This window comes from Hemicordylus capensis, chromosome 2 (assembly GCF_027244095.1).
Source record: "Hemicordylus capensis ecotype Gifberg chromosome 2, rHemCap1.1.pri, whole genome shotgun sequence".
NCBI classification, from domain to species: domain Eukaryota; kingdom Metazoa; phylum Chordata; class Lepidosauria; order Squamata; family Cordylidae; genus Hemicordylus; species Hemicordylus capensis.
Genome location: NC_069658.1, coordinates 208275837 through 208287839, shown reverse-complemented (window position 1 = coordinate 208287839; position 12003 = coordinate 208275837). Strand labels below are relative to the sequence as shown.

Below are 12003 nucleotides of genomic sequence, written 5' to 3'. Positions count from 1 at the left end.
CCCCTGCAACTGGGATTGAGAGGTATCCTGCCTTTGAGAATGGAGGTGGCCTATAGCCACAAGACTAGTAGCCCGCAATAGACCTGTCCTCCATGAATTTGCCTAAGCCCCTTTTAAAGCCATCCAAGCTGGTGGCCATCACCATGTCCCGTGGCAAAGAATTCAATAGATTAATTATGTGCTGTGTGAAAAAGGACTTGCTTTTGTCGGTCCAAAATTTCCTGGCCATCAAAATTTCCCAGGACATTTCCCCCTCTGGCCATCATTCTGGCATACAGCGTGAAGTGTCATGGGAGATAACAAAAATGTCTTTAAATATATCAGAAGCAGGAAACCTGCCAGGGAGGCGGGTTGGCCACTTAGATGATGAGGGCGTGACAGGGATTACTAAGGAGGATAAGGAGACTGCAGAGAAGCTGAATTAGTTATTTGCATCTGTCTTCACAGCAGAGGATACTGAGCATATATCCACTCTGGAACTGCACTGGCTTGGAGGCTGAAGAACTGGGCCAATTTGAGGTGACAAGAGAGGATATGCTAAACTGTCCTGAAAAATTTAAAACTAACAAATCGCCAAAGCCAGATGGCATCCACCCTCTGCACGAACTCAAATGTTAAATTGCGGATCTCCTAGCAAAAAAATTTAACTTGTCCCTACAATCAGGCTCTGTACCAGAGGACTGGAAAGCAGCTGATGTAACTCCCATTTTCTAAAAAGGATCCAGGAGGGATTCGGAAAATTGCAGGCCAGTTAGCTTAACTTCTTGTCAGGTAATGGATGGAAAGCATACTTAAGGAGAAATTTGTTAAACACCCAGAAGAACAGGCCTTGCTGAAGGAGAACCAGCATGGCTTCTGCAGGGGCAAGTCTTGCCTCACCAATCTTTTTGAGTTATTTGAAAGTGTCAACAGACATGTGGATAAAGGTGATCCAGTTGACACAGTATACCTGGACTTGCAAAAAGCTTTTGACAAAGTTCCCCACCAAAGGCTCTTGAGCAAACCTAGCAGTCATGAGATAAGGGGACAGGTTCAAGCGTGCATTAGTACCTGGTTGTAGAACAGGAAACACCATAGGAATAAATGGACAATTTTCACAATGCAGAGGAAGTAATAAGTAGGGTTCCCCAAGGATCTGTAATGGGCCCAGTGCTCTTTAAGTTTAAGAAGGTAAGTGGCCAAATTTTCAGATGACACTAAACTATTTATTGACCAGGGTAGTGAAATCCAAGAGAGATTGTGAGGAGCTCCAAAAGAATCTCTCCAAACTGAGGGAGTGGGTGACAAAATGGCAAAGAGACAGCGTGGTGTAGTGGTTGGAGTTCTGGACTAGGACTGGGGAAACCCGAGTTCAAATCCCCATTCAGCCATGATACTAGCTGGGTGACTCTGGGCCAGTCACTTCTATCTCAGCCTAACCTACTTCACAGGGTTGTTGTGAGGAGAAACCTAAGTATTAGTACATCGCTCTGGGCTCCTTGGAGGAAGAGTGGGATATGAAATGTAAAAATAATAAATAAATAAATAAATGTGGTTCAGTGTTGACAAGTGTTAAGTTAAGCATATTGAGGCACACCCCCGCAAAAAAAACCACCCAAAAACCCACACCACCACCCTCAACTTCACATATCCTCTGATGAGGTCTGAGCTGCCAGTGACTAACCAGGAGAGAGATCTTGGGTTCATGGTGGACAGCTAAAAGTGTCGACTCAGTGCCTGGCAGCTATGAAAAAGGCCAATTCCATGCTAGGGATCATTAGGAAGGGGGTTGAAAATAAAAATGCTACTATTATAATGCTCTTATACAAAATGATGGTGCGGCCACGTCTGGAGTACTGCATACAATTCTGGTCACCACATCTCAAAAAGGACATTGTAGAACTAGTAAAGGTGCAGAAGAGGGCAACCAAGATGACCAGGGGCCTGGAGCACCTTCCTTATGAGGAAAGGCTACAATATCTGGGGCTTTTTAGTTTAGAAAAACGACGGCGGCAGGGAAACATGATACAGGTCTATCAAATCATGCGTGGTGTGGAGAAAGTGGAGAGAGAGAAATTCTTCTCCCTCTCCCATCACACTAGAACCAGGGGTCACCCCATGAAACTAAAGGCTGGGAAATTTAGGACCGACAAGAGGAAGTACTTTTTCCACACAGTGCATAATTAATCTATGGAATTCTCTGCCAGGGAATGTGGTGATGGATGGCCCTAAAAGGGGCTTAGACAAATCCATGGAGGACAGGTCCAACAGGTCTACAATAGCTACTAGTCTGGTGGCTATGGGCCACCTCCAGCCTCAGAGGCAAGATGCCTCTCAATCCCAGTTGCAGGGGAGCAACAGCAGGAGAGAGGATGTGCACATACTTCTTGCCTGTGGGCTTCCCAGAGGCATCTGGTGGGCTGCTGTGTGAAATGCTGGACTTAGATGCTGGACTAGATGGGCCTTGGGCCTGATCCAGCAGGGCTGTTCTTATGTTCAGTTTTTTGGGGTGACCCAGGAACATATTATGGCCATTTAATGATTTCATCAAGTCTCAAGATTATTCCTGCAAGAGGTTTGCAAAGGACAGCCTTAACACAAATGCCAATTACGATAATCCATAACTCTTGCTCAATTAATTATGAACAATAATCACGAATGACAGTGACCTATTTGTATTTATTTCCCATAATCTTATTTATATTTGTTAACGTTGTGGACCAGTTTCTTAACCTTGAGCCCCAAGATGTTGGACTACAACTCCCATCATCCCCAGACATGGCCTATGTGGTGAGGATGATGGGAGTTGTAGTCCAACAACATCTGGGGGCCCAAGGTTAAGGAACCCCGTTGAGGGCTGTCTGGATTCCTCAGTGTGCCCCTTGACTTTTCTGACCTCCCTTTCCCCTTCCCCAGACTTCTTCCCTATCTGCATGGCCACGCCCACTCTGGCATCCTGCCCATTTTCCGCCCTTCCTCTCCCTGACGCAAAAAACATAGAGATAGGATGCAAAGGACAAGAGTTAGGCACACTTATACAATCACTTCAGGTTCCCATTCCACATCCCCATATATGGGGCGGAAGCATGGGGCAGAAGAGAGAGAGCCTCCCTTTGGCATCCAATGCAAAGTTATAGGGGGAAAGCACCATAGAGTAGCTCTCTCTCCAATACAGCATAGAGCGACCTGCTCTAATCCCCTTTCCCCTCTATGGTGCTATCTCCCCACTTCCAAGCCAGATGGTTCCTGGTCGCTCTGGGGTGGCAGCTAGGAGAGGACAGGGCTGGTGAGGCTGCCCATGATGCCTTATATATTTATGCAGAATTGAATATAGCATACATTTAATTTGATCTAATTCAAATCTAATGATAATATTTCTCATTTAAGTGTAATAAACCTAAAATATCATACTAGATTATATTATAGAATTATATTGATTATATGACATAGTAATTTGATTGATCAGTCAATCAATAGTTCTGATAATGATGATAACATCATAGTTTTATTATTTCATTTTATTTATTTCTTACATTTCTATACCGCCCCATACAAATAAGTCTGTGGGCGATGCACAATCTGCTGCTAATTATAAGTGTAAGCCACCTCATGGCACAGCGGGGAAATGAATTGATTAGCAAGCCAGTGATTGGGATGCCAAATGACTGGGAAGTCATTTCCTGCTGCACCATGGGGTGGCTTCAGGGTATTTAGGAGAATGTCAATTTGACCACCTTAAGTGGCGCAGCAGGGAAATGCTTGACTAACAAACAGAAGGTTGCCGGTTATATTGGGCAGCAGCAATATAGGAAGATGCTGTGTGGGTCGCGGGAGGAGGCAATGGCAAACCCCTCCTGCATTCTACCAAAGACAACCACAGGGCTTTGTGGGTACCAGCAGTCGAAATCGACCTGATGGCACACTTTACTTATAAGAAAAGGTAAAGTCTGTGTTTTCTTTTTATAGAATGCAGGAGGGGTTTACCATTGCCTCCTTCCACACAGTATGAGATGATGCCCATCTTCCTGTTTCCGGGGGATTCGAACTGGCAATCTTCTGCTTGTTAGTCAAGCATTTCCCTGCTGCACCACTTAAAGTGACTACTCCAAGCCTAGAGGCAGTATGTTGAAGGGGTTAAAATGATGGACTAGAAGAGGGGAAACCTGAGTGCAAATCCATGTTCAGACATGCCGCTCACAGGCGGGTGGGGGGGGGGCCCTCTGTGCCAGACAGTTCTGGTAATCTACCTCACAGGGTTGTTGTGAGGATAAACATAACCATGCATGCTGCTCTGGGCTCCTTTGGAGGAAGAGCAGGATATAAAGTTAAAACTAAAACTAAATAAGAATAAAAATCTATCCTCCTAGTATGACTACTAGTGGAAGTCCAGGCAGGGCTGCACAACTTCGGCCCGCCCACTGCCGTTGGCATACAACTCCCATCACGCTTGCTCTTTGGCTAATGCGGCTGAGGATGCCGGGAGTTGTAGTCCAACTGGACCGAAGTTGGGCCGCCCGGGTCTAGCGCCTCCAGAGAAAGACCCTCTAGAGCTTCTCTATGGTTAACGGGCAAACTGTCGTCGTCCCTCCAACACCGGAAGTCCAGTCTACGCAACGGTGATTTCCCCTCCCCCGCTCCGTGTGTTGTTTCTTACAAGCGTCCAAAGGAGCAGGGGGCTCCTGGGCAGAGATTAAAAAAAAGAAAAGAAAAGAAAGAAAAAAACCTAAAGTGGGCGGTGTGGGGGCTGTGGGGGGTGGAGTCAAAGGGCCGCCCGGAAGTGTCGAAAGAGTGACGTGTCGGGAGTGCGTGAGAGCCCCGCCCCTCCTCCACCCTCTCCTCACCGGAAGTCCAAGATGGCGGCGGCCTACCCGGAAGTGGGCAAGAGCCAGAGTCAACGCCGCCGCCGCCACCACCACCAGGGCCGGGAGCCTTGAGCCGGCAGCCGCCTCCACTGCCGCCCTCTCCTCCTCCTCCTCGTCCTCGCCCTTGGAGGGAGAAGAGCCCCAGCAAGGTAAGAGCCGCCCCCCCGCCCCGGGGGCATGCCCCTCCCTTGGGTCCCCCCCGACCCCCCCTCTGCTTCCTCCTCCCCTCAACCCCCCACTTTCAAGGGAAGGGGTGAGGCCTGTGCCCCCTGGACGAAGGAGAGTAGCCCCAATGAAAAAGGCGGGGGGGGTTATCCTGGGGGGGGAGCAGGAGGACTGTGGACCCCCTCCCCCCTTCCCAGCTTTCTCTCCTGATTCCCCCAATGGGGAAGGGAAAGGCTTGGGAGGGGGGCAGCAGGTGGGCTTTGCCCCCACCCTGATTGAACTTTTTCTCCCCCCCCCCTTGCTTGCTGCCCTCCCCATTAGCTTGAAGGAAGAAGAGCTAATTGGGGGAGGGGGGAAGAGAATTTCTCTCCTCGCCCCCCCCCCCCCCGCCGACTTCCCTAATGGACAGAGCAACTTGGTGGGGGGGGGGCAGAAGGGGAGAGGGAACTTCCTCCTTGCCCCTGCTTGGCACCCCGACCCCCGGTATGCAAACGACTGGAAAGAGGAGGGTGAGGCAGATCCTTCCTTGCCGGGTGCCTCTTCCCCCCTCCCCCGGCCCTGATTGGGCACACCAGGATAAGTCAGACCCCTTTGCTTGTCGCCCCCTCCCCTCTTTAATGGTAAGAGTCATTGGGAGGCAGAGCAGGGAACTCCCCCTCCGGGTTCCCATTGATTCCTCCTTGGGAGCTCTCCCTTCCTCCTTATCACCCCCCCCCCGCTTGCTGCCTCCCCCATACATGCGTTGAGAGCCTTATGCTGCTGGGGATCTGGGTACCTTAAAGGACCATCGTTGTCCATCTGGGGCCCTTGCTGTCAGAGGTGCTGGGGGGGGGATCCTCCCTTTCTCCCCGCTTGCTTTCTTGTCGCTGCCTGAATTGAGAGAGTGGGCGCACTGGGGTGGGGGGGGTGTCAGAAGAGGAGAGGCCAGAGTGAACTCCCCTTCTGGGACTTTTTCAACCCCCCCCTCCGCCCCTCCCGTGCTTCCTCCTCTTCCTTCTCTCTCTTTTCCCTTGTAGGCACTCATAGTGAGGGGTGAAGGGGTGCTGGCAGAGAAGCACCTCTCTTTCCTCCAGGTGGGTGGGGGGGGAAGCAACTTTGGCTTGTTCCCTGGTGGCACAGGGTGGGCCGTGAGAGAGAGCCTCCGTGGCTGCCCCACTCACTAACCTCTCATTTACCTTCTCCACCCAGACTTCAGACCAAGGTCTGTCTTTCCATGGGGAGGAAGCACACTCTTTCTCTCTCGCCCCACAACGGCCTCCTTTGGGTCTGTGGGGTCCGTACAGACCCTGATTTTAAAGTCCTTGCATCCTCTCTCTTTCTTCCTCTTCATTCTCTCCGCCCACCCCCCCCTCCGCCCACATAAGAACAGCCCTGCTGGAGCCGTCCCAAGGCCTGTCTGTCCTGTTTCACACAGTGGCCCACCAGATGCCTCTGGGGAACCTACAGGCAAGAGCTGAAAGGGGCCTGCCCTCTCTCCTGCTGCGGTTACTCCCCTGCAACTGCAACGAACGGGTACTCAGAGGCATCTGCCTCTGAGGCTGGAGGTGGCCCACAGCCACCAGACCAGGAGCCATGGCTAGACCTGTCCTCCATGAATTTGTCTAAGCTCCTTGGACTCCTCGGGTGAAAAGGGATCTCCTGTGCCCCCACCCCCAGTTCTCAGTGGGTCTCCCAAGGTGGATAGCTCCTTTCTATGAAGTCTGGAAAATGGGAGAGAGTTGGGGGGGGGGAGAACGACTAGTGAGAATGGCCCTGCCTTCCTCTCCCGCTACTCTTTCCCTTCCGCGACTCATCCCCTTCCAAGGTATGTTCTCTTTCCCAGTCCTTTCTCCCTCTCTTCCTTCTCCAGATCTCTGCTGCTGGGTTTGCGATGATGATGATGATGATGATGATGATGTGTGTGGGTGGCAAACATCGATGGTGAGAGGGAGGCGGTTCAGCGATTGTCTCATTTTGCGGGGGAAGCATCTGATTGGGGGGAGGCCTGTATTGGGGGGAGGGAGTGATGGATTCAAACCCTTCCCCCCCCCCGCCTCAGAAGTTTTCTCTCTCCATTTGGTGGTGGGGAGAGGAAACGGAGAAGGCGTCTTTCCTCCAGTGTGATAGGGTCCTGCTTCGTAATTTCATTGGGGCTTGCATGTCAAAGGGGGCGATAGACCTGTGCTTCCCCCATTGGCCTCTTGAGCCCTGTCTTGCTTAGAGAATTGGAAGCATTTGCCTTCCCTCTTTGAAGCCCTTCTAAATGCCCGTTGCAGGGGAGCCACTGCAGGGGAGGCCCCTTCTCTTGTTGAGGGGCCTTGCTGAGGCCTGTGGGCCTGATCTCGTAGATTCGGCTTTCCTCCCACTGGCTGCCTCTTTATCTTGTGGCAGGGAGTTCCCCAAGGGAATGGGATTTCTCTCGCTCACACTCGGCGAGGCTAGGATTTCTGGGAAGTGCCTGAAAAAGTGATTCATGGCAGGGTGAGAAGGTGTGCTTAGTTTGCAGATACTTTTGTTGATGCGATTAGGAAGGGTTAGTGCCTCTGCCTCTTTGGTGTGCGGTAACGAGGTGGACCCTGCTCTTTCCCCCCTTGAAGATGGTCCGCAGTTACTAATGACAACATTTCTAGCCCGGCCGCCCTCCAGGGAGCTTGGGAGGCTGTCCCTGGCCCCCCTTTCTATCCTCACAACAATCCCGTGTGGTAGGCTAGGCCAAGAGGTGGTGTAAGGTCCCCTCGGTGAGCTTCATGGCTCAGAGGGGGATTTGAACCGAGCTCCTCTTGGTCCTAGTCTGACTCTCTAAGCTGCAAACTTCAGGGACTCGGTCGGTTAGGGTTAGGGTTAGGGTTAGGGTTAGGGTTAGGGTTAGGGTTAGGCTGTCCTCCTCAGCTGGAAGAGAAGGGAAGCGTCTCCCTTCTTCACTGGACTTCTTGAGTGTGATCCAGTCGAATGTTTCTCTCCCCTTCCCCTCGAAAAGGCGCAGGATCAAGCAAGATAAATGTGTCGTCTGATAGGCTTCTGTCAGTGCCTGAAAGGGCAAGTTGGGCAGGTTGAGTTGCCCTTCATCGGACTGATGAATCCTCGCCTTTGAAGCCTCTTTCTCTTGAGTCAGGCCTTCCGTCCGTTTCTCTTAGAGCTGTCTACACTGACTGGCAGCAGCTTCCCAGGATTTCGGACACGGGGCTTTCCGGGCCCTGCCTGGAGATGCTGGGAACTGAACCTGGGACCTTTTGTGTGCAAAGCAAACACTTTGCCCCTGAGCTATGAAATCCCCCCTCAATATAGGGAGCTCCTGTGTACTGGATCCGACCCTGGGCCCGTCTAGCTCACCGTCATCTGCTCTGCCTGGCCACAGTTCTCCAGCGGCTCCGACGGGGTCTTGCCCAGCTGTATTAAACCGGAGGGCCTTCTCGGCGCAGGCCAGGCCCTCGGCCACTGAGTACCTCCACCTTTGATCCGAAGCGGGGATTTTGAGCCCATGTTCTTAGCTGGCCTGACATGGAACGTCGTGCCAGCGTCTCCCGATATGCCTTACCCGCCCCCCCCCGCCCGGTTTGTGTTGCTTATTCACTCAGGGAAGCCTTCGAGGTTGGTTTGGGGGCGTGGAAGAAGGAAGAGACCTTTCTTTCCTCGGGGCTGGGTTAGGGCGTTTGCAGCCTGGTTCGGGTCAGAGGGGGCAGCCCCAGCTCAGGGTGAAAGGAGTTCTGCAGGGGGAGAAGGAGTTGGCCTTGCCCCTGCCCTGGGGGTCTCTGTCAGGCCAGTGGGGGAGGAGGAAGCGTCCCCTGCCCCCTGCGTCGCCGGCTGGCTCTCTGGAGCCGCCCTTCGGCTGGGCTTCTCCTCCTCCTGTCCCTGGGACGGGCTCCTGCACGCTTCCCGTTGCTGCTTCCCCCTTCCAAAGGTGCGTGCGGGGGAGCTTCAGGGAATACCCGGACGGTGCCGCTTTTCTGAATCACTTCCTGGAGTGCCGTCCAGAAGCAGCCCGCCTTGCCGCTCGGGGGCCAGGGGTGCGGCTGGGGCTCCTGCCACACAGAAGGGGCGTGGGCTGAGCTGATGGGGCCAGGAGGGCAGGAGGGCACCCGGGGCTCTTGCTCTGAACTGCCGACCCGTTCCCAGCAGTGTTCCCTCGCACAGGGAATCCCCGATGTCGGCGGCGTCAGCTCCTGCGAGTCCTAGCCAAAGAGCCTCCCAGCTGGGGATGCTGGGAGTTGTAGTCGGCAACATCTGGAATCTCCTGCTGGAGGGGAGGCTGGTTCCCAGGCCCTGGGGACACGACCGGCTTGGGCTTGCGCCACTGTCAAGGCGGGCCAGCTAGTGCTGCCCCTGGAACCCGTTTGTCACCTGTGTGGAGGTCTCAGTAGGGCTGAGCCTCAAATCGGGCTGAAGACGCTCTGCCAAACAGGATCAGGCCTGCCGGTCCATCTAGGCCAGCACCCTGCTTCCCCACAGTGGCCAGCCGCAGGCCAACCAGAAGGCCTCTCGCCCTCCCCCGTTTGCTGCCCGCCCCTCTGAGGTGGACTGCTTCTGAACATGGAGGCTCCATTTTGTGATTGTGGCTCATAGCCGTTGATGGATTGGCTCCTCCATCAGTTTGGCTTATCCCCCCCCTCCCTTAATAGCATCCAGGAAGCGCGGCTGCATTGGCCCAAAGGTCCACGTCCAGCGTCCTGCTTCTCGCAGTGGTTGGCGAGATGCCTTTGGGAAGCCCATAGCCGTCAAACCGTGAGGGCCCATCCCTTTAACTAGGAGCCACTACAGCCGCCACAGGCCCAGGAATTAGGCAGGGGAGGGCTGTGGCGTTGGCCGGGTGGCTTCTCAGCTGGCTCCGTTGCTCTTCCTACGTTCTCAGGCCCCTGCAGCCCGCGCGAGGGCAAAACCGGCACGTCTGGCTCTGTTCCCCCTGGGGGCAGGGCACCAAACCCCGGCTGTATGGCAGGCTTGGCACGGCCTGCTTGCCCCAGGAGGTCTTCTCTGCGCGGCCAGGAGTGGAGTTGGCCTGAGATTTCTCCCTCCCCCTCCCCTTTTTTTGGGAACTGCTCCTTGCTGCCTGGGACAGGGGTCCGAGGGGGGGGGGCCTCCTCCATCCCCTGCAGACGGGCACCGAGCATGGGTGGGGGCGGGGCAGGGCTGCCGAATGTGGACTCTGGCAAGGCGGGAGAGAGTCTGACGTGCTTCTGGAATGGGTTGGCGGCAGCGGCAGCAGCAGCAGGCGGAGGAGGAATAGAAGGGAAACGGTTCTTGAGGTGGAGTTGCGAAATCCATGAAGCAACGGGTTTCCTAGGAAGGCAAACGCGTCCCCGCTAAGCAGGCTGGCATCCTGTTGCTTGCAGGAGCTTATCGCTAAAATCCCTGCAGAGAGTGTTGTTGGTATGTGGTGAGGGGGACAGTTGCTTCTCCCCCCCCCCGCCCCCTACCTGCCGGAGGCCAAGGGGCCAACTTCCCCAGGCCACCCACCTGCCAACCTGCAGAGTCTTCTGGGGACACACCTGGTTGGGGAATATAAAGATGCTGCCCCCGTGCCCCGGGTTTGCTGGCTCTCAGGAATTTGCAGGTTGCTCCCTGCGGACACCTCCTGGAGGCAATGACGCCAAGGAACCCATGCTCGGGTGACTCCCATGCTCACGGTCATGCAGCTGGCTGTGCTGCCTGATAGGACCCCCACGAGAGGGAGTTTGGGGTCTGTTGCAAGAGCCCTGCGGTAGAATATTGATTTGAGTCGACTTCTATATCGTGCTTTTTCTTCCAGGACAGTGTGTAGGGTTCTTGCCCCTTCTTTCATCCTTGGAACAACCCTGTGAGGTAGGTTAGGCTGAGAGACGGGGATTGAGAAAGCCGCCCCATGGTGAGCATGATGGGAATTTGAACCCAGGTCTCCCCAGTCCTAGACACTAACAGCAAACTCCACCTGCCTCCACCTGTGGTTGTATCATTCTAGTCCAGATTATGGTTGGGAAGATGGTGATCATCAGGCCATCAATGCACATGGAACATAGCAAGCAGCCTTCTACCGAGTCAGACCCTTGGTCCATCTAGCTCAGTATTGTCTACACAGACTGGAAGTGGCTTCTCCAAGGTTGCAGGCAGGAGTCTCTCTCAGCCCTCTCTTGGAGATGCTGCCAGGGAGGGAACCAAGCATGCAGACGCCCTTCCCAGAGCAGCCCCATCCCCTCAGGGGAAGATCTCACAGTGCTGACACATGTAGTCTCCCATTCAAATGCAAACCAGGGCAGACCCTGCTTGGCAAAGGGGACCATTCATGCTTGCTGCCCCAAGACCAGCTCTCCTCCCCGCTACATAACTTTGCAGAGTTCTGTAGATGTTGGAGTGGGGTGTTGCTCTAGAAGGATCTGGAGGAACGGGCGACCCTCAGAGGGGAGTTGAACCCCAATATTGCTTCCCCCCCCCCCGATTTGTATACCACCCCAAACTTGCATCTCTGGGCAGTCGACAACAACATAAAACCGATTTTAGAATAGATTTATATCTTGTTGATCAACTCAAAAGACGCTGAACTTTCCTTGAGAGGGGACGTGTGTGTGCAGGTGTCCCCCTCTCCTCTTTGGTCCCCCTCCAGCCTTCCATCTACGCCGGCTTCCCCTGGGCGCTGCCTCCACCCCCCATGCCCCATCCTGCTCCAGAAGAGGCGCAGATAAATCAACTCCCTCCCCTCGCCGAGTCTCTTGACTGTTTGTTGATGGGCTGCTGTTGAGAGACGGGACACTCCTCCTCCTCCTCCCTCCAGCCGAACACACCACCATCCCTCCCGGAGCCCTTCTCTGGAGGCGGTGATGACACCCTTTCCTCCCCTGGCACGGGTCTCGGCCTGACCGGTTCTGTGGAAACCCGGAGGGTTCCCGCTGCCTGGCTGAAGGTTCGGTTTCGGAAACGGGGTTCCCCTGCAGTCACTAGAGAGAGGACGGTGAGGCGTGGGTCTCGGCGCGTGGCAAGTCCCAGGTTCGATCCCTGACGCCTCCGCGTAAAAACCAAGAGACAGCAGGTCGGAGGGCTCAGCTCCGGGCAG

At 54.3% G+C, this 12003-nt stretch overlaps 1 protein-coding gene across 1 annotated transcript in view; it reads left to right on the top strand.

Moving 5' to 3' along the window:
* The first annotated feature begins 4688 nt into the window (after positions 1–4688).
* Positions 4689–12003, top strand: part of SBNO2 (strawberry notch homolog 2) — an 84770-nt gene continuing 77455 nt past the window's right edge. The window contains exon 1 of the mRNA XM_053300134.1: positions 4689–4990. The gene's annotated coding sequence lies outside the window, so the exon portion shown is untranslated. The remainder of the gene's footprint in view (positions 4991–12003) is intronic.